Source organism: Carettochelys insculpta, chromosome 33, assembly GCF_033958435.1.
Source record: "Carettochelys insculpta isolate YL-2023 chromosome 33, ASM3395843v1, whole genome shotgun sequence".
Taxonomy (NCBI): Eukaryota; Metazoa; Chordata; order Testudines; family Carettochelyidae; genus Carettochelys; species Carettochelys insculpta.
Window position 1 is genome coordinate 1,209,424 of NC_134169.1, and position 20,304 is coordinate 1,229,727.

A 20,304-nucleotide genomic window follows, 5' to 3' on the forward strand; every position below is an offset into this window, starting at 1 on the left:
CTGTGGCTGGTGCTGCAGACTGACCTGTTGCTGTCAGAAGCAGAGTGGGGAGTGTGACATTCGCTCTCTCAGGGCAATGATCTGCCCCTTCCCCAGCTCTGCACAGCCCAGCCCAGGCCAGCAGCTGGGAGCGACCACAGCACCTGAGTCAGCTGTGGGGACAGACCCTTCCCTTACAAGCAACTGGCCATGTCCCTGTCTGCAGCTGAGTCACAGCTGCCCTTTTGCCTGTGCCTGGTTGAAGCACCATATCCCCCAGGTGTGTTTGAGTCCCTGCTCAGCTGGGGTGAGTGTGGCACTGTGGGGCTGACACAGGGGACAGGCTGGGCTCTATGGGGGATAATTAAACCATCCCACCCCACCCTTACACCGTCAGGTTGTGCTTGGAGTCTGCCCAGCAGAGGAGCTGGAACCCAGCAGGGCCAGGCATGGGGCGTGTAGGTGTGTAGGCTGGCCTGGAACCTGAGGTTGGTGAGCCTGAGTTCCCGCAACAGCCACTGATGGAGTAGCATAGACTGGGCTTGTGGCAGGGAAAAAGAGGACTGCCTGGTGCACTGGGGGAGTGGCAGAGAATTGAAGGGCCTTTAGCCCAGAAGATGGGAAATGCCAAGTTATCCAAAACACAGCTGAGTCGCACGCTGGGCATTGGTGGCCTCTGCCAGCAACTAGTCCTACCTCAGTGAACAGGAGGGGGTGTAGTCACTGGCAGGAGCTGCATCCTGCAGAGCTAATGCCTTGGCTGAGCCATCCAATGGAAAGCAACTGCTCCATCACACTGAAAAAATGAACAGAAGGAAAATAAGAATGAGAATCAGAAGAATAAGAAAAAGAGTAAGAATAGATAAATAAATAATCATCATAATAAATAAATAAGAAGAAAAAACCCTCAAAGACAATCTGGAAGAAGCAGATGAAGGGCTTGTCTGGGATTTGACCACAAGACTTCTGGCACCATAAGGGAGTGTCATACCCCCAGACCAAAAGCACCTTTTTAGAAGGTGTGTACTGAATGTGCTCGAGGACCAGGTTTGAACAAATAGCCAGTGCTCTGATAAGTACCACACCTAACTTCACCTTTCCAAGGTCATTTCCAAGGTCTCTTCACAGCTCTGAAGCTAGAAACCAACTTCACACTCTGAACAAATCACAAACCACACTGTGTGGGAGAAAAACGTCAGGAAACACGCAGTCAAGGAGAGCAGCAAACACACTGTTTGGGGGGACCATCAGGGAGTTCAACTCAAGACTTCTTGCGCTCCGAGTAACACTCGGCCTTGCAAAACACCCAGGCTGTGGAGGAAAAACAAACATCGTTTCTCACACCAACTCCACCTGATTTCACCTTGCCAAACCCTTCCCCACACTCCCTCCTGCCAGGAGGGAGATTCACACACCCTGATCTGGGTGGACTGCTGGTGCTGGGCTTAGTCCTTCACAGCCCCTTTACCTGCCTCTTCTGTATGACTCTACCCAGCACAAGCCAAGATTTCCCTGCTGCCTTTCAGGATGCAAACACCAGCAAAGCTGGACAGGTGTTGGGGCTGGCAGGGAATCGGGTGTGGGTCTTGGTGTCCTCTGTGCTGCTGGGACTGTCACCTACCTGCTCTCACAGATTTGCTGAGCTTCATGGGCAGGTGCTGTACATGCAACAGGGACAGTTTTGTGAACTGCAAAAGTCTGCAGCTTGCTCGTTTTTTGGCGGATGATCATTCAGAGTCTATCAAATGTGTCACATTCAGCCGAATGGTGTCTGCACACTTTGGAAATGTGTTTGCAGAGAGGATGTCAGTTACTCTGGGAATTCACAGCCAGGGCTATTCTGTCTTCCTTCGACCGGATATTCCTCTCCAATCACCCCCGACTTTTCCAATCTCTGCATCTCCGTCATTTGTCTCCAGCTGGTTATTGTAAAAGGAGAATGGCCCTATCTCGTCACTCTGGGGCCTTCAGAGAAATGTGGCCCTGCAGCCAGTTGGAGTCAGCAGCGAGAAGCACAGAAGCACCAGGGATGGCTGTGCTGGTGGAAGGGGAAATGCATTCAGGTACAATGACGGGTTGCAGAATTCAAACAGCAACCCGGCTTCCAGCACACACGGGGTGGGGGGGATTGGGACTGTCTATGCGTAGCCATTTGCAATGGCACAAGAGAGCACCATGAACAACTCCCCTCCGCCAGGGAGGGAAAGGGAAAGGCTGTGACCAGGAGGGTGGATTTGAAAGAGGAAGTCGGGGCCATGGATCAAGGGTAGGGCTGGGATGCAGATCTCAGACCCCTTTCCCAAATATATCTGTCTGCCCCTGCTCTGACACTGTGTTCTGCTTTAGGTGTCTGGCTGCCTCCAGCATGGGCTGAGCTCAGGGGCACTTGGCTCTCCCTCTCAGTGCATCCCAGGGCCAATTGGGGGCAGGGCTGGGTGCGGCGCTGTGTCTGAGGGCCTGTTCCCTGTCAGCTGTGAGCTTGTTCAACTGCTCAGGAGAGATTCCAATGTCACTCAGCTGATTAGCAGAGTGCTCACCGCTGAGGCTTTGGTTTCCATTGGTGGTGGTGCACATTGGTGACTAGTTCAGAGCATATGAAATTTATTCCACATGAGGCTGGAGGGACCATTGTCTGCGGGTGTCCAGCCTGACTAAGGGAGGGCTGTTCAGTGTGTGCTGGGCCTCACTGAGCATTTGGGGAAGGCCAGCTGGGGATGCTGAGCTGGGTGTGCAGCTGGGCATGTTGGGTAACATCACAGTGGTTTTCTTTTCTGAGGTGTGGTGCTTTTGTGGGGGTAACTCTTATCCCCCGACACACCTGATGCAGGGGCCATTGCTTTTTGTGCCAAAGCATGTGGCTGGGATCTGGCACTCAGGATCCTTTCCGTGAATATACATATTCGCCTCTCATCACACACATCTGACCCTCTTCCACTTGAAACCCTGGAGCCTTCACTTTGCTTGGCAGGTGTCTCAAACTGCTTGCATATGTGGGGTGTTAGCTGGTGAGAGGAGAGTCCGTTCCATGCCCATATTCTCCCGCTGCTGGTTTGCCTCTCTCCCACGAGCCCTGTGTTGTCAGCCTGCAAATGTATCTCTTTTCTCCAAGGTTGGCTTCCCTCTTACTACAATGAGGCAATACAAAATTCACCTCAACTCATTTAGCCTAATTTTTTAGTGCAGACATACCCAGAGGCACTTGGACCAGGCTGAATGGGGTTTTGAGGGTGCCAAAAGACTCTCTGCTAAATTGTGGCTGTGCACTGTTGGCTGAGGTGCTGGATTCCTGTTTCTATGACTTCCCCACTTCCTAAAGAGGGAGTCCTTGAGGCCAGAAGACCTGGCGAGGAAATGAGGGGCAGAGAAAGCCAATGGGGCTGCTGTGGAGGGCTAATGCCCTTGGGAGGGTGATCCTGCTGCTCCTTCCTGTGTGAGCAGTGCTGTGCAGTGTGGGCTTAGGGCAGGTGGCTCTGAACTTTGAGAGGTTGGGTCCAGGGATGTCTGAACCTCACCTGGCCCAGGTCCACGAGGAAGCCTCTACCTCAGGTTGAGGGAGTGATTATGAATCCTTCATCTGGTGCATGGGCTGGAGAGCCTGTGTGTCATGGGGTGCACTTGGGCAGCAAGAATTTGGGTCATGGGGTGAATGCAATGGGGCAAAGACGAGAACCCTGTGACCAACATCCTCTCTGGCCATTGGGGTAAGGGCTGGTTTGGGAGAACCTGAGTTGAGAGCCTGAGTCCTTCTCAGTCCAAGGGTGAAGGAAGTAGCCGAGGAAAGGAGGTGAAGGAAGTGGTCAAAGGTTCTTCTCAAGGCTTTGCCCACAGCAGCAAGTGAGGAGATGACAAGCGACCTGGCCAAGGCTGTTGCCTGATGTTTTTGTTTCATTAATTAGAAAAGTGGTCCCTGTCCCATTGAAAGGTTCTGCGTGCTGTCTGCTTGCCAGCACTGAGAGGGGCAGGGAATGCCAGGTCAGAGGCCAGCAACACCTGCCAAGATAGAAAGGAGCTACTGGGTTCCTTCCTGCTTTTAGCTGGGGAACATTTGCAGGCAAGACAATGTGATAACCAGTGCATCACATAATGTCAGCTGGGTTCTTCTGTCCCTCCCCGGAAATACAAAGCTCCTGGATGGCGCTTACCCTGGTGCCCCTGGAAGGGCCACCCTGGAGAAAGTGACTCAGGGAAGCGGCTAATGGCTACCTTTCAACAGCTAACGTAGCAGAGCAGTGGACTGTAGGGAGAGCCCAGCAAGTTCCCTCCAGTTGAAGAAGCTTCTGGCAGGGCTCTTGTCTTGCTGATGGGTTGACTTGTTGACCCTGATGTCTTGCCACCCACCTACCCCGAAACAATCTCTTTGGGAAGTGTCAGTGGGGCCTGAATGTCACAGGCTTCCTGGGGCTCTCTCAAGCACCCACTGAGGATCTGCCAACAACTGTCTTCTGTGTCCGTCTCACCAATACACAGATAACCTGGAGATGACCTCAAGGACTGAAGCTTTCTGGCTCCCCAATTCCAGCTATCACTCAGCCCTAGGCCCTGGAGTCACTGGCCCTCTCCCTGCCAGACCTGCTCCCACGGGTGGCTGCTCGGACAGAAGAAGACTGTCTCGTTTGTGATGTCACACTCTATCCCAGGGAGTGTGTGTACTCTGGGATTTCCCTAAGAGGTGCATGAGAGAATGAGGGAGTTGAGCTGACAGCAGTGTTCAGCGCGGAAAGTTGCCTCTTGCGTGTGTTGAGGAGCACAGTCTGAACAGCATCATTTCTAGGTGCGCCTCACAGAACAGAAAGGGGATGTGCAAAGAAAGAGATGAAGTGTTTCCATCCGCTTTCAACTGGGGGGCACTTTTGCATGCCTGGCCAACATGAGAGCCCAGTGGGCAACACAATCTGCACTGGCCTCTTTGGCTTCTCCCCTGAAACGCCATCCGCTTGGGAGGCACTCGACCTGACACATGCAGAGGGGCCTCCCTGGACAGTGTGACAGCTTCTAGCTGCCCTTTAATAGCTCAGCTGGCAGAGCCCAAGACGATAGGGAATGTTCACCAAGTTATCTTCAAGTGGCCGGTTGAACTCCAGTTCGAAGGAGCACGTCCTTTTTCATCCACTTTGCCAAACAAAAGAAGAAAGGAAACACACACTGACGCTGTGACCGAGCAGACAATGACAGTCCAGGAAAAGGCAGCTGTCGTCTCCCGAAAGCAGCCAAATAACTGCTTCTCCAGAGTGAGAAAGGTCTCTGGCGAAGTCTGGGATTGGGCCCAAGACCTTTAGAGCTTCAGCACAACACTTGTCCAGCTGAGGTACTTTGCCAGCTGCTCTGCAGCCTGTACCACTGCCGCTTCTCGGGCTCAGCCGTAGTGCACAAGAAAGAAGCTCTTCCCTGTGGCCCTTGCAGGCAAGCTGAGGGGTGCCTGCTCCCCTCAGCTTGACCCGCTTCTTTGCCCCATTCCCACCTTCCTTCCCAGGTTGACCCAGTAGATGAAGAAGGAGCAGCTGGCAGGGCAGAAGGGGGAACTGCAGAGAACCACAGGCCGTGTTTCTGCCCGTTTTTGATTCGGGCTCCTTTTGCATGTCAAGCGCACATCACAAGCCCCTCTGCTGGTGAGGTCTTTCACCCCAGCTCTGAAATGCCATTCGTTTTTGTGGCATTTGTCCTGAGAGGTGCCCGTGACGGCCTGCTGGAAAGTCAAGCGCTGGTGTGGGAGAGGTGAACGTCTCCTGTCTCCTTTGCCAGCCAGAACCATCAGTGATTTCGGGTCCCCTTTTCTTGCTCTGAAGAGTGGCTGTGCTGCTGTTGAGGGAGCACACAAGGGATGCTTTTGGGATCATCATCATCATCATGAACAACCACCATTGGCTCAGCACCCGTTGGTGTCCCATGCCTGTCTCACTATTTCCTTCCATCTTTCTCTGTCCAATGAGGAGTCGCTTCATTTTTGTAGACCAGCTCCGCACCAATCTACTAGAACTACTCTATCATCTACTATATCATCTGTGGGCTCTGCCTCTCCTTGTTGAACCTTCCGTTATGCCCAATACCAGGCTCTTGGTTTTCAATTCATCATTCATTCTGCAGATATGCCCGAACGGCTGTATTTTCCCTTGTACAGATTCTCTTTTGGTTGTACCTTCCTGTAGAATTCCTCCTTTGCGAGTTTCTGCAGCCATCCTGTTCTCCGGAGCTTTCTACATCAACTCCTCTCAAAGGCCAGTAGCCTTCTCTTTGAATCTTCCATTATCACCCATGTTTCACATCTGCACAACATGCTGCTCAGTACGTGTTTTGGGAGGAAGGGAACTTTGAGGTTTGGGCTGTGAGGATTATGCAAATGAGGTGCTGCGTGTGCAAGACAGCACCTCATTGCAATTCACAAATCTGACTCATTTCCATGCCCCTTTTCCAGCAGGTGGCTACTGTAGATAAGCCTCAGCTGCGGCCTCACCAGTTCTGAATCAAGAGGGGGATAACAAAGTCTCTGGTTCTGCAAGAAACTCTCCTGCCAAGGCCCCCCAAGATGCTTTTAGCTTCGCTGGCTCCAAGGGCACAACGTTGACTCACCTACCTCCACTGTTGCTGAGCCCCTCAGCCAAAACAAGGCTAAAGAGAGAGTGTGTGTGTCAGGAGTGGGATTTGAACCCACGTCTCTCTACAGAGACCAGATTACTGAAAAGATATCATCTTAAGTCTGGCGCCTTAGACCACTCGGCCATCCTGACAAACACACAAAAGAAACCCCTGTGATTCACATACAAGTTTCTCTTTGAACCTGGTGACCATCTGGTGCTGGCTGTTCCACAGCACCCACCCAGGGGCTGGTCACCTCCCCTGTCTGGCTGTGTCTACACTGGCCCAAAACTTTGAAATGTCTATGCAAATGGCCATTTCGAAGTTCCCCAATGAAGTCATGAAATATGTATTCAGCACCCCATGAGAATGCTGGCAGCCGTGGAACTTCGAAATTGACACAGCTCACCGCCACACGGCTCATCCAGACAGGGCTTCTTTTCAAGAGGACCCCGGCTACTTCGAAATCCCCTGATTCCAAACAGCAGATGAGAATAAGGGGATATTGAACTGGCCGGGGTCCTTTTGAAAAGGAGCCCCATTTGGACAAGCCCCATGGCGGGGAGCCGTGTCAATTTTGAAGTGTCGCAGCTGTTGGCATTCTAATGAGGCGCTGAATATGTATTTCAGCACTTCCTTAGTAAACTTTGAAATGGCCATTTGCATGGCTATTTCAAAGTTTTGGGCTCATGTCGACATGGCCTCTTTGTTTCTTCAAAGCCCTGAAACTTGCTGACTCAGTGAAAGTTGAACTTTCTGACTCCTGGCCCAGCCCGCTCAACACAAACCTTTTCCTGGGCCACCAGCCAACCACCCCGATGACAAATGCATTTTGTTTTTTGCTTCCAAATACCTCAAATACTAAATTATTCACATTACAGTATTAGGTCTCTCAGAGAAGGGGGGTTGTAAAAATTGGTATGAAAGGAGTTATTAGTAATAAAAACAAAAATAATTAAACAGATTAAGAGGTTTAACTTTTTACCAAACTTCCTTACAAATAAAGCAAAACATGAATTTATGTCCAAAAGGGGGGTGAGGGTGGGGGGTTCCTTTGCCCCTTACCCCCCATGGCACTAAAGGGAAGGAGGAGCAGGGCCAGAATCCAAAGTCAGGGAAAGTGGGAGGAAGGAAGGTCCCCAGGCTGGAGCCCAGTCGCCTTCCCTCCTCTAGGCACCTGGTGCAGGGAGCAGCTGGTGCTCACAGCTCCAAGGAGAGACTTAAAAGCCATGGAGCAGCTGAGAGTCAGGCAAGAGGAGGGGAGGACCATGCCCATGCCTGGACTGCAGACAGCCATACAGACCATACCAGGGCACACATGTATCCTCATCCATATATATGTATATATATATATATATAAACTCTGTAGTGTCGACACACCCTAAATAATCCCACACTGTGACTGGTTATAATAAGGAATTTGTCTTTACAAATTGCCAGTTCACCACCGCTGTTATTCCCCAGGGCAGAGGTTTTCCAGCTTTGCCTGCACTACAGAGTTATTTCAGAATAGCTTATTTCAGAATTATTCCTCCCAAATAAGCCATTTGATAAGAACCCCTTCACACACCAAGGAAGCCCCGGCATAAACAAAACCTATTGGAAAACAGCACGTCCCCACACAAGAGAGCCTAGTTCAGATCAGAGCCCTTGAAGCACACTGGCGCTATGGCGATACAGCAGCATTATTTTGGAATAAACTATTCTTTGAAAGAGCCCCACTTACCTGTCCATACAGCCCCTATTCTCTCTCTTGGAATAGGCACTATTTCTCGTAGAATGAGGTTTAAAGACCTCAAAAAAAGCCATCCACTATTTCTAAATTAGTTCAGTAACCTGCCTGGCTGTCTCAGGCTGTGTCTGCACTGGCTCCCATCTTGGAAGGGAGCATGGGAAATAGGGTGTTGGGAGATTACTAACGAAGCGCTGTGATGCATATGCAGCACTTCATTAAGATAATTCTCTCACCCCAGCCCCACGGACAACTTTTAAGCTGCAAACTTGGAAGTGCCAGCTTGTCTCTCACAGTGGCTAACCTGCCGGTACTTCAAAGTGCCTGGGCTACTTCAAAGCAATGGCAGCTTAGCCGTGGCTGCGCACAAGCTGCTAACAAGGTGCTGAGCCTGATTAAAGGTGGCCCAGCCCTGCCCCAGAGCCAGGGCTGCTACACAGACTGTGTGTGCCCTCCCCTGCTGTAGGGGTTGAGCCTGATTAATGAACTGTGGCCCTGCCCTTACACCTTGACTGCCTATGTGGGATGTGGCCAATCCTGTCCCAGGGCCAGGGTCCATATTCTGCCCACCTGCAGCCCCGTTAAGGAGGACTGGGCCCTTTGGAGACAGCTGCCTGCCCAGAACCAGGCAGGCCTGCTCCACCCCAGATGGGGCACACCCCTGGCCCACACCTCTGCAATCAGTTTTAAGCAATTTGCCCTGCTTTGGCTCTCTCAGCTGTGCCCAGAGAATCCTCCTGTATGACAGACTCATGAAGAGAGAGCCCCAGTGTATCCAGAGGCTCCTGGCCTCCCCATCCTCGTGCCCTGTGGGCTGCCCTGGGGGCAGGGGATTCTCAGCCCAGGTTAGGTTGCATTGGCCGGGATAGCTCGGGGTGGCTGATTCAATACACTTCATGAGAGCGTGTGATGGGGTTCAGGGGTCCCCCTGCACTGCACCCCGTCCACTGGCAGGAGTGACACTCACTCAGCAGGTACAACAGGAGGTTTATTAGGCAACAGATGCCCAGCTTCTCACAGAAGCGACAGTACAGCAGCCAGAGACAGTCCTTCCAGCCCGTCCTGGGGAGAAGACCCCGAGGGGTCTCATCCAGACAAAAGGGGAGTCAGAAGCTGGACAGTGGCAGCTTCTACCACCCAGAGGGGCTGCCACAGTGAACAGGAGGGGTGTAGTCACTGGCAGGACCATCTCTTGACAGAGCTGGTGCTTGAGCTGAGCCATCCAGAAACAAGTGGCTGTTGCATTACACTGAGCAAATGAGCAGAGGAAAATCACATAAGAGGACAAGACCCCTGAAACTGTCTGGATCAGCTATTAGACAACAATAGGACAAGGGCTTGTCTGGGATTTGAACCCAGGACCTCTCCCACCCGAAGGGAGAATCATACCCCTAGACCAACAAGCCCTGCTTGAAAAATGAAGCACTGGGCTTTCCACAGAATCAGGTTTCAATAAACCCCCAGTGCTCTGATAAATCCTACACTTAACTTCACCTTTCCAAGCTCATTTCCAAGCTCTCCTCACAGCTTTGGAGCAAGAAACCAACTACACACTCAGGACAGATCACAAACCACACTGCGTGTAAAAAAAATGTCGGCAACGCAAGGTCAGGGAGAGAAACAAACACACTCTTTGGGGGGAGCATCAGGGAGTTCAACTCAAGACTTCTTGCTCCCTGAGCAACACTTGGCCTTGCAAAACAAACCCGGCTTCTGACAAAAAGCGAACTTCACTTCTCACAATTTTAGACAAAATTAAAACCAAACAGCCCCACACACCAGCTGCACCTGGCTTCACCTTGCCAAGGACTTCCCCACACTCCCTCCTGGTTGGAGTGAGATTCACCAGCTCAGGGGGCTGGTGTGGCTGGGCTCAGTCCTTCACCACTCTTTACCTGCCTGGTCCATGTGACTCCACCCAGAACAAGCTCAGCTTGCTCCCATGCATTACAAGATCCAAACTCCATCAAAGCTGGGCAGGCCCAGGAGTTGGGGCTGGCAGGGAGTCAGGTGTGTGCAGATAGCAGAGCTTCATCTGGTGTTTAGAAGGAGGAAGCAGAAAGAGCAGAGAGACGACTAAAGAAAACAAAAGCCCTGGAAATGATAAGCTCATGGGAGAGATGATCAAATACAGCAGGGGCTTCTGGAGGGAGCGTTTCCTTCTGTAAGATCCCCATGGGCCGCACGTCTGAACGTGTGTTTTGGAGTCTGGAAGAGCTTCTTCTGGGCTCCCAATCATGCGCCCATGTGCTAATGAGGTACAGAACATTTCCATCCATGCCCCATTCGCATCTCCTGGACAGCTCATTATTACGCCACTTCTGGAAGCAGCGGCACGTGAAGACAGAGACGCAGGATCCCCCCAGGCAGGGGCTGCACCCACGGGCTGTCGCTGTTCTGACACAGCCTGTGGCAGGGCCCAAGACCTCAGTGGGTGACAAACAGTGTAGAGGGAGGGGGAGGTCGGGTGCCAGCAGGGGACGGGTGGCAGGTGTGAAGGGGAACCCGGGCAGGGCTTGTGGCTGAGGGAGGAGGGGAAAAGGGCAGTGGTGGGGTTGGCAGGGTCTGAGGGGACAAGGGGATCAGGGCAGTGGGGGGAGGGGTGGGAGAGACAGGATCTGAGGGGACCCACTTTGGGGCCCAGGACAGCTGGCAAGGGGCAGCCGGGGCTGCGGGAACCCCCAGCTGGGCTCAGAGCAGTGGGGGATGGGTGAGAGAGTCTGAAAGGGGAGGCCAGGCTGGTGGGGGAGGGGGAGGAAATCTCATTCAGTGGCCAGGGGCCCTGCAGCTGCCTGTTGCTCATTTCCAAGGTCCTGCTCTGCAGGCCGGCGAGCTCAGTGCTTTGAGCATTGGCCTGTTCAACCCAGGGGGGTGAGCTCAGCCCTTGTGGGGAGCCATTTAGGAGTCTGAGGCAAATGGGTCTGTCTCGACTACTGCCCTCCTTCAAAGGGAGGCTGGTGAGCAGGGCGTGAGGACGTCATCAATGAAGTGCTGTGCTGCATACGCAGCACCTCATTCAGCTAATTCTCCCCCACCCCCGGCAACTCCAAAGTGTGAAACTCCTCCAAACTTTGAGGACTCAAGGGACTTTGGAGTACCCCAGGCAGTGCAAAGTACGGGCAGGTGAGCCCCAGCTACACACCAGCCGACACTAAAGAGTTGCTGGTGGGGGGGAATTAGCTTAACGAAGCGCTGCCTGTGCAGCACAGCACTTCATTAACAATCTCCTTACACCCTACGTAACATGCTCCCTTCCAAGTAGGGAGGGAGAGGTAGTGTAGACAAGCCCTATATAGAGATAAAAAAAAATAATGCCTGTCAGGGAAGGTGTTAGGTCCTGCCAGGAGGGCAGAGGACTGGATTCAATGACCTCCCGAGGTCCCTTCCACTTCCGTGACATGTGTATCCTCATATGTATACATATATATATATATATATATATATATATATAAACTCTGTAGTGTCCACACACCCAAAATAATCCCACACTGTGACTGGTTGTAATCAGGAATTTGTCTTTACACATTGCCAGTTCACCACCGCTGTTATTCCCCAGGGCAGAGATTTTCCAGGTTTGCCTGCACTACAGAGTTATTTCAGAATAGCTTATTTCAGAATTATTCCTCCCAAATAAGCCATTTGATAATAACGCCTTCACGCACCAAGGAAGGCCCAGAATAAACAAAAGCTATTGGAAAACAGCACGTCCCCACACAAGACAGCCTAGTTCAGATTAGAGCCCTTGAAGCACACTGGAGCTATGGCGACACAGCAGCATTATTTCGGAATAAACTATTCTTTGAAAGAGCCCCAGTTATCTGTCCATACAGCCCCCATTCTCTCTTTTGGAATAGGCACTATTCCTAGTAGAATGAGGCTTAAAGACCTCGAAAAAAGCCATCCACTATTTCTAATTAGTTCAGTAACCTGCCCGGCTGTCTCAGGCTGTGTCTGCACTGGCTCCCATCTTGGAAGGGATCATGGGAAATAGGGTGTTGTGAGATTACTAACGAAGTGCTGTGATGCAAAAGCAGCACTTCATTAAGCTAGTTCTCGATTCCCGCGGGCGGCCCCCCCCCCCCGCGCAACTTTGAAGCAACAAACTTGGAAGTGCCAGCTTGTCTCTCACAGTGACTAACCCGCCGGTACTTCAAAGTGCCTGGGCTACTTCAAAGCAAAGGCAGGTTAGTCGTGGCTGCACACAAGCTGCTAACAAGGTGCTGAGCCTGATTAAAGGCGGCCCAGCCCTGCCCCAGATCCAGGGCTGCTACACAGACTGTGTGTGCCCTGCCCTGCTGAAGGGGTTGAGCCTGACTAATCAACTGTGGCCCTGCCCTGACCTAGGGCTGGGGCTTACATCTTGACTGCCTAAGTGGGATGTGGCCAATCCTGCCCCACGGACAGGGCCTATATGCTGCCCACCTGCAGCCCAGATAAGGAGGACTGGGCCCTATGGGGACTGCTGCCTGCCCAGAACGAGGCAGGGCTGAGAGTTGGGGAGGTCTTGTGGCCTGCTCCACCCCAGTTGGGGCACACCCTGGCCCATACCGGGACACACTGTGTTAGCATTTTGCCCTGGTTTGGCTTTCTCAGCTGTGCCCAGACAATCCTCCTGTATGACAGACTGATGAAGAGAGACACCCAGTGTATCCAGAGGCTCCTGGCCTCCCCCTCCCAGTGCCCCCTGGGCTGCCTCGGGGGCAGGGGCTTCTTGGCCCAGGTTAGGTAGCATTGGCCAAGATAACTCAGGGTGGCTAATTCAATATACTGCACAAGTGCGGGAGAAGGGGTGTCACTGCCCGTGAGCTCTCCCTGGGCCTCTTCCCTGCAGCAGTGAGGTCCTGGGTGTTTTCCTCACTCTCAGCCACCCTCTCCCAGCTGGACACCCAAAGCTCCTGCCTCACAGACCAGCTCTGGGCTTTGGCTGTGGAGGGAGGTACCAGTGGTCACATGGCATCTCCACCCAGGTGCAGCTGGTGGCTTCCAGGACAGGAGAGACCAGGCCAGGCTCAGTCAGGGCCCCTGCGTTAGCTCAGTGGGTTTATTGAGGCCAGAGGCACAGCTGACAGCACGGTCACTGGAAAAGCCTGGCCCAGGGCTCTTGGCGCAGGGCTGGGAGCATCTCACCAAGGAAGAACTTTCCCTTCCCAGTTCACAAAGCCTCCATTGTCCTTCTCGCAGAGCGTGGAGAGCACGTGCAGCATCCCTCTGACACTCGCCTCCACCGTCACTGGGGCCTGTGGGTGGGGGAAGCAGAGTGAGGTGGGGGAGCTGACTTTGGGAGCATCCCAGGACCCCAGGGGCCCAGAGACAGGACCAAGTTGAGCCCTTGGCCCAGCTGGAGTTCCCTTGAACTGTCCCTCCCCTGAGTGGCATGAATTTTCTTGTGTGTCCCAAGGCAGAGGGGTGTGCAAAACACAGCTGTGTTGTGATGCATGACCTTCACCCTGGTCCACATAACACAATTCATGCGGTGGGAGTGGGGCCAAGGGGTGTGAGTGGGGGAGGGGCTCTGGGCTGGGACAGAGGGTTGGGATGCAGGAGTGTGAGGGCTCTGCCTGGGAGTTTGGGCTTTAGGGAAATGCTGGAAATTAGTGATTTGGGCTACCAGAAGATGTGGAAGGTGCTCAGGACTGTGGGGTGGGTGTGAGGATGGGGGTCCAGGATCTGGGCTGGGGAGCTGGAGTGGGTTTCAGCTCTTGGCTAGAGAGTGGTAAGTTGAAGTTGTCCAGAGTCCAGGATGGGATTTGGGCTTTGGGGGTACATGAAGATACTGGGTGGAGAGCACAGACATGACTGCATGCAAGTACCTGTGAGCTGGTGCCCATAAAAACCCCACAGCAGCAGCAGCAGCAGCTCTGCTCACCTTCACTCGGGGATGCCAGCAGCTTGAGGAACCAAGCAAGCGGCAGCAGGAGGTTGGAAGCCCAGAGCACAGCATGGAATCCCTGAGGGCCTCTGAGTGGGACACGATCCCTCTACGCAGGGCAGAGGCGGAGGGCAGGACGGGTTCCAGCACAGCCATTACCCCTACAATAAACATCTGCTCCTAACACTTGGCAATCACTGTCCTCTCCGAGCGAGGCACCTACCTAGATGGAGTCAGAACTCCCCATGTCTGTCTGCACCCAGCCAGGATGGACAGCGACACTCAGGATCCCGTCTCCACCATACCCCAAGGCCTGGCACTTGGTGAGCATGTTCAGAGCAGCCTGCAGGTGAGACACCATGAGCAGAGACAGCAGAGTGTGTGGGAGGGAATGAGCCTTGTAGGAAACGACCCACCCTCCCGAAGGGAGGGATGGGAGAGACAGAGAGACAAAGGGGTGAGAGCAGAGCTCCTTTTGTTTTTGTCCTTCTATGTGCAGAATAAACTTTATGTGCACTGAAGCATGTGTGGATGGCACCCACCAATGAAAACACACGCTGCCGGCTGTGCGCGCTCTGCTGATCACCTGGGTGGCATGTGAGTTTTTCCAGGATGGCTGCCCAAGGACTCAGCCTGTCAGAAACACTAGTGAGAAGAAAACACTCGTGTGAGCTGCAGTCTCTGATGGGCTCAATGAGGACAGCAAGCCACCGAGATGCAGGTGTGGCTGCACTCTGATGAGCCGCTGATGCTGACAGGCCTGCAGTGAGCCGTGACAGGTGAGCACACATGAGAGCCGTGCTGAGGCTGCTCTCTGTTATGCAGGATCTGGGCAGTTAGAGGAAAGTGGAAATGTGACATCGATGCTCCTTTGGGGTACCCGACATTTGAGCCAGACACAGCAAGGATCTGACCCCCTTGAGTTGAACTGGGGATGGTCTCAAAATGGGGTATGTCCACCCCAGGGGGGATAGAATTCATAGCTCCGCAGTGACCTTCCCTGAGCTGAGACTGGCTGGACGGGGGCTGAGCTGCCCTGGCCCCTCAGAGTGTGAGGATTTCTCCAGCGGGATACAGGCACAACAGAAAGTTCCTCACCGGATGGGAACTCTGATCTGAAGCCCAAGTGAATTGCAGGCAGACAAAAATCTGCCGGCCCTGCCCAGCACAGCGCTGGAGGCTGGAGTGGTGGCAGTAGGATGGGGAACAAGGGGAAGACACCGACTGACAGGGGTTTGTGCAAGTAGCAAACCCAGGCAGCAGTCCGGCCCTGCTGGGTGTGCCCTGTACCTTGCTGCAGTGATAGGAGATGACTTTTCCCAGATGCCAGAGGTAGAGATTCCGGATGGAGCCAGCCTCGCTGGACATGTTGACGATGGCCGCCTTGCTGCAGCTCAGCCCTGTCTGGGGGCTTCCCTGGGCAGCCTGCTTCAGCAAGGGCAGGAAGGCCTGGGCAGTGGGGAGAGCAGAGCAGCCGTGAGGTCAGAAAAGGAACCAGCCTCGTGCTCGTGAGACAGGCCACCAGAATGCGGTGGGTCTCTGCTCTTCCCCCTGAAACCCAGCCCCTGGCCAGGCCAGAAGTAGGAGCCCCACACAGGCAGGTGTGGGGAGCTGTGGACCCTGCTCGTGCCCAGGTAGGAGCCCAGAATGACCCAACTCATGTGCCCGCCTTCGGAGTCCTCATCCAGGGCAGATAGATGGGGGGGTCTGCGGCTCCCCACAGCTGCCCTCATGGCTCTGAGTATGGCCCAACTGCAGCTCCTCAGCTGTGAGTCTTTGCTGGGCCAGGCTGCAAGCCAGAGCCAGGGCAGGGGAAGAGTCATGTGGACACCTGTGGGAACCCCCCTTATATCCTGGGCAGGAGGCCCCGGGATCAGGGACTCAGGCTGGATGTTGCTCCCCCATGTGCCTACCCTGGGCAGGTCAATGGTTTGAGTTGCCCAGCCAGGCTACAGCTTGTGGCTTGGCCTGGAGCCAGGGTGTGTGGGGAGAAGAGTGGAAGGATGAGGACCAGGGAGGGCACGGAGCCTCCCCACAGCCCTGCCGGGGTTGGAAGAATCTCTTTCCCCTGCTCTGAGGCATCTCCCCACCAGCTGCCCTTGACGTGAAGCTAACTGGTCTGTGCCGGCTCCGCAGCAGGTGCCTGAACCCCCCGGCCTCTGGCCACACAAGCCCTGACTCCCCGGCCTGTGCCAGACTCGGTCTCCACACACAGGCCAGCGACAGACCCACCCAGCGTGGAGCCCGCCGGGCCTTTCCTGCCCCCCCCCCAGCCCCTTGTGCTCCCCCACACGCAGGGTCAGCAGGCCTGCTGCTCGCAAGGCAGCCGAGGTGAGCCCAGCCGGGGGCCATCACTCTGCTGAGCACCCAGCACTGAGATGGGTTTGCAGTGAACACACGGGGAAGCTCATTTTCTGGGCTGTCGAGTTAGTGCCAGTTCCTGGTGCGAGTGACTCAAAAATTCCCTCAGGCTGGGGATGAAGTGGGGGTGGGGCTGAGTGTGGGTGCAGTGTGGGTGGGGCATCAGGGGAAGAGGCTGAGTGGGGGCAGGGCATGGGGTGCAGCAGGCACCAGTGGCCCCTCCTTCACCCAGACTCCTGCCAGCGCTCGGACCCAGACCCCCATTTGTGAGCCTCATGAGCTGCCCAGGGGGTCCAGGGGCTTTAGACAGATGCTCACAAGCACTCGGTGCCTTTGGTGTGCAGAGCCAGGGCCATGCAGGGATCTGGGGGTGAGTCTTCATTTCTGAGAGGTTCAAGTCCCATGATGCACCTGCAGCCTTTGTGCTCCCAGCCAAGGCCCCACATTGATCCAGTGACCCAGTCCCAGGGAAGGGAGGATTCCTTGCCCAAGCACAATCAAACCCTGGTGCATCTGGCCATGTGCTTTCTGTCAGGGCCCTTAACTGGCTCACCAGCAACGGCCCCGTCACGTTGGTCGCGTACACCAGGGCCATGTCCTCTGGTGTCTCTGACTCCAGTGTGCTCAACTTCGCCATCCCAGCATTGTTTATCAGCAGATTCAGCCCCGAGCCTTTCAGGTGTGTCTCAACTCTGGCTGCTGCCGCCTTGATGCTGGCTGGGTCAGTGACATCTACAGCGACAGAGCAGGGGGTCAAGAGCATGATTCCTCCTCTCCGATGTCACCCCCACCAGGGTACGGCCCCCTGGGCCACAGGGCTTCTTCCATTGGGCTCAGAGGTGGGAGAGGGGTTGGGGAAGGGAGTCGGGGGGTGGGAACTGCTGCTGGGTCCAGGCACGAGGAGCTGTGCTGGAGCAACAAGAGGAAAGGCCAGTTCAGAGAGACAATTATGATCATTTCCTTGGACAATCTGAGTAGCCTAGAAAATGGAAATGTGCTGGAGTTAGTGGTTAGTTCATACGTGTGGCGTTGATCTCACCTAGACAAAGGAAGTGGATGATTTAGAATTGCTTGTGATGCATTGTAGGTGAGACAAGTCCCCAGCTGGACGTGCAGGGCTCCATCCCAGAAGTGGGAATGCTGGACAGAGCTGCCCTTATGTGATTTTCACAGGAGCAACCTGCCACATGGTGGTCCTGGGGCTTTCCAGCCTCTCCAGAGCCAACCAACCCTGCCAGAATTTCCACTCACACCTGCCTCCTCTGGGGCTGTGGAAGGTGTCAAAGGGCTCTCAGCAATTACTGACTCTGGTCCTGTTCTCCTCACTGGGATTGGGTGAACCTGGGAGGTGGGGGATGCAGAGAGGGATAGGAACAGGAAGAACATGCCGCAGGGAGATGGAACCTCAGCTCTGGGCCTGGGGCCGGGCACCCACCCAGCGCAATGATCACCAGGTTCGGATGTTTGGCCTCCAGCTTCTGCAATTCCTGAAAAAGAATGAAGTAAATGGTTATTGACATTGGGCCCACGCCCAGGGCCAGGCTGGGCAGAATCCAGATCCCCACTGATCCTGGGAACCAAGTCAATGTCTTAACTGCTTTTCTCCACCAAGCCTCCTTGTGCAACAACCTGCCCTGGGTTCTGCAGCAGTAGGAGGCTTCTAATTGCCCCTGAGCATTTCCAGTTCCATTGTCTAACTCAGGGCGATGGAGTCTGGGACACAAATCACTTCCCCATCACTAATGGGGAGTGGGAGGAAGGGGTTGGAGGGCAGTTCCCCCAGGAGAGGTAAGGGAAGTCCCATCCCAGCAGCTGGGAGTTGACAGTGACACAAGCTCTCATGAGCTGCTTGTGATTGGGGATTTTCTCAGCTGAGGAAGGAGCTGGTGCCATGACCCAGAAGTTACTCAGAACCTGCAGTTCCCCAGGCTGGGTGTGTGAGCAGAGCTGAGAAGACAGAGGGCCTGAGGCAGTGGCAGACAAGGGAGGTGTCAGACTCATGAATTGGGCTCCCTGGAGGCTGGTGGGACTGGGTATAGTTGTGCTATAGTCATTATTCACCTATGCTGGGCGAGCCGGTCCACAGCCCCTGGGTAGTTGCCCCAGGCTCAGCCAGTGCTGCCACATCCTCACTGCTCTGGGACCTGAGCTGCCAGGTGTAGAGGGTTTGGGGTGCAGTTGTGCACCTTCGAGCTGGAGCAGGGTCTGCAGTCATTGCCTGCTCTAGTGTGTGGGTCTCAGCCCCAAGTGCTGCAACACTGGAAGCCCCTTGGGCAGCTTCTGCTTCCCCCTCCAGCTACTGCTTACTCAATCTCCCTCGCCCCGTTCTCACCTGCATTCGCTCTCCTGCTGCGTCCCGGCAGGTGGCAAAGACCCACTCCGGTGGGTTGGAGTTCCCCAGAAGCTGCTTGACGAATTCCAGACCAATTCCTTGATTGGCCCCGGTCACCAGAACGCTGCAGAGATTCAAGCCAGCCATGGTCCCTCCCTGCCTCTGCTCAGTGAGAGCTGCATTAGTCAGAGCCCTGAGTTCCCTGCCTGCTCACAGCTGGGGTTATGGAATGATACATCCAGGGAAATAACTCTGCTGCTATCAGGTGACAAAACAGAAAGTGCTCCAATAAGCCAGACCTTATTTGTCTATTTGTTAGTCCTCCTCTCAGGTGAGCGGGTTGGTCTGTTTGGTTTGGTTTGCTCCTTCCTCATCTTTTGGTGCAGGGCCAATCAAGTTCTGGCTGCCTTCCTGTGCAGAAGGGCAACACCGCTGCGGTGACCGTGCCCTGACCGAGGAGTCGCTGCAATAATGATCCACTTTCCACAGCTCTCAGAGGTGCTGTACGCAGAAGAGGGAGAAAGTGGGACTGGGTGAAGGACTGTAAGATTATGTAGATGGAGGCCAGGATTTTGCAGTAGAGTTCTGTGGCTTGTTAATTTTGGCTCCAAAGCGGAGGGCAAGGCTGTGCACGGCTAAGGATGTAGATGTGTATTTGTAGAGGCAATGACAATGGGTCAGGTGCCTGTACCCAGCCCCGCTAGAGCTGGAGAAGACCTTACACTGTTGCAAGAGACAAGGTCGGGTTCTTGTCAAGGAGTCTCTTCCACAATCCAAGGCAGCACTTTCCCGAGAGTGACCGTGTTTCCGTTTGCTGAATACGGGACACCCGTAAAATTCCTCAAGTTTGAGCAAGTTCAGTTGGATTCCAGCAGAACGCAGCCTGCAGGGTCACACGCCCAGCCCAGATTTCTGTCAGGGTTCCCATCAGATTGTGCCCAGCAGCAATTTTTGTAATGTGTGTGGGAGGAAAGGGACAGGAGCTGCTTCCAGCCACAGCATATGGGGTGGGTGGGAGGGATGACTTGGCCCATGGCTTTGCAAAGCTCCTCTTTTCTCCCCACCCTCCACTGTGGCTGGAAACAAGTTGTCCTTTCTCGTCTGCACAGAGTCAAAAGGCAGCAAAGAGCTCCAGGCTGCTGCTGTCCACCGACATAAGCCAGCCAGCTCATGACCCCAGCTCCAGTGTGGACAGGCATTCTGTCTGTCCTGTCCGTGCGCCTGGATCATTTCTGTGTTTCCAGTTTCCATACGCTGCTTTCCAGGTTGGGTCTATCATAGAGGGGGCATATTGCCTTCTGCCCTGGAAATGATCCCGTGTGCTGATTCTCAGCCAGTCACTCCCAGGCTGTTCTGTGGAGCACTGGTGCTCCATGCAATGGGAATGGCCGTTCTGGGAAAGAATTTCCATGCTCGTGATATTTTTCCTTCTCAAATATTAACTAAGAAGTGACGTGTCTC

The 20,304-nt window shown here is 54.2% G+C and overlaps 2 non-coding genes and 1 pseudogene across 2 annotated transcripts; all 3 read right to left on the reverse strand.

Annotated features, from left to right (window-relative positions):
* Positions 1–6,600: 6,600 nt before the first annotated feature.
* TRNAL-UAA (transfer RNA leucine (anticodon UAA)) lies at positions 6,601–6,701 on the reverse strand. Its single transcript is given in 2 exon segments — positions 6,601–6,646; positions 6,664–6,701. It is a non-coding gene; the product is annotated as a tRNA-Leu (tRNA).
* A 2,914-nt stretch (positions 6,702–9,615) lies between these two features.
* TRNAP-CGG (transfer RNA proline (anticodon CGG)) lies at positions 9,616–9,687 on the reverse strand. Its single transcript has one exon. It is a non-coding gene; the product is annotated as a tRNA-Pro (tRNA).
* A 3,717-nt stretch (positions 9,688–13,404) lies between these two features.
* On the reverse strand, positions 13,405–18,990 carry LOC142005144 (C-signal-like; annotated as a pseudogene).
* Between the last annotated feature and the right edge of the window lie 1,314 nt (positions 18,991–20,304).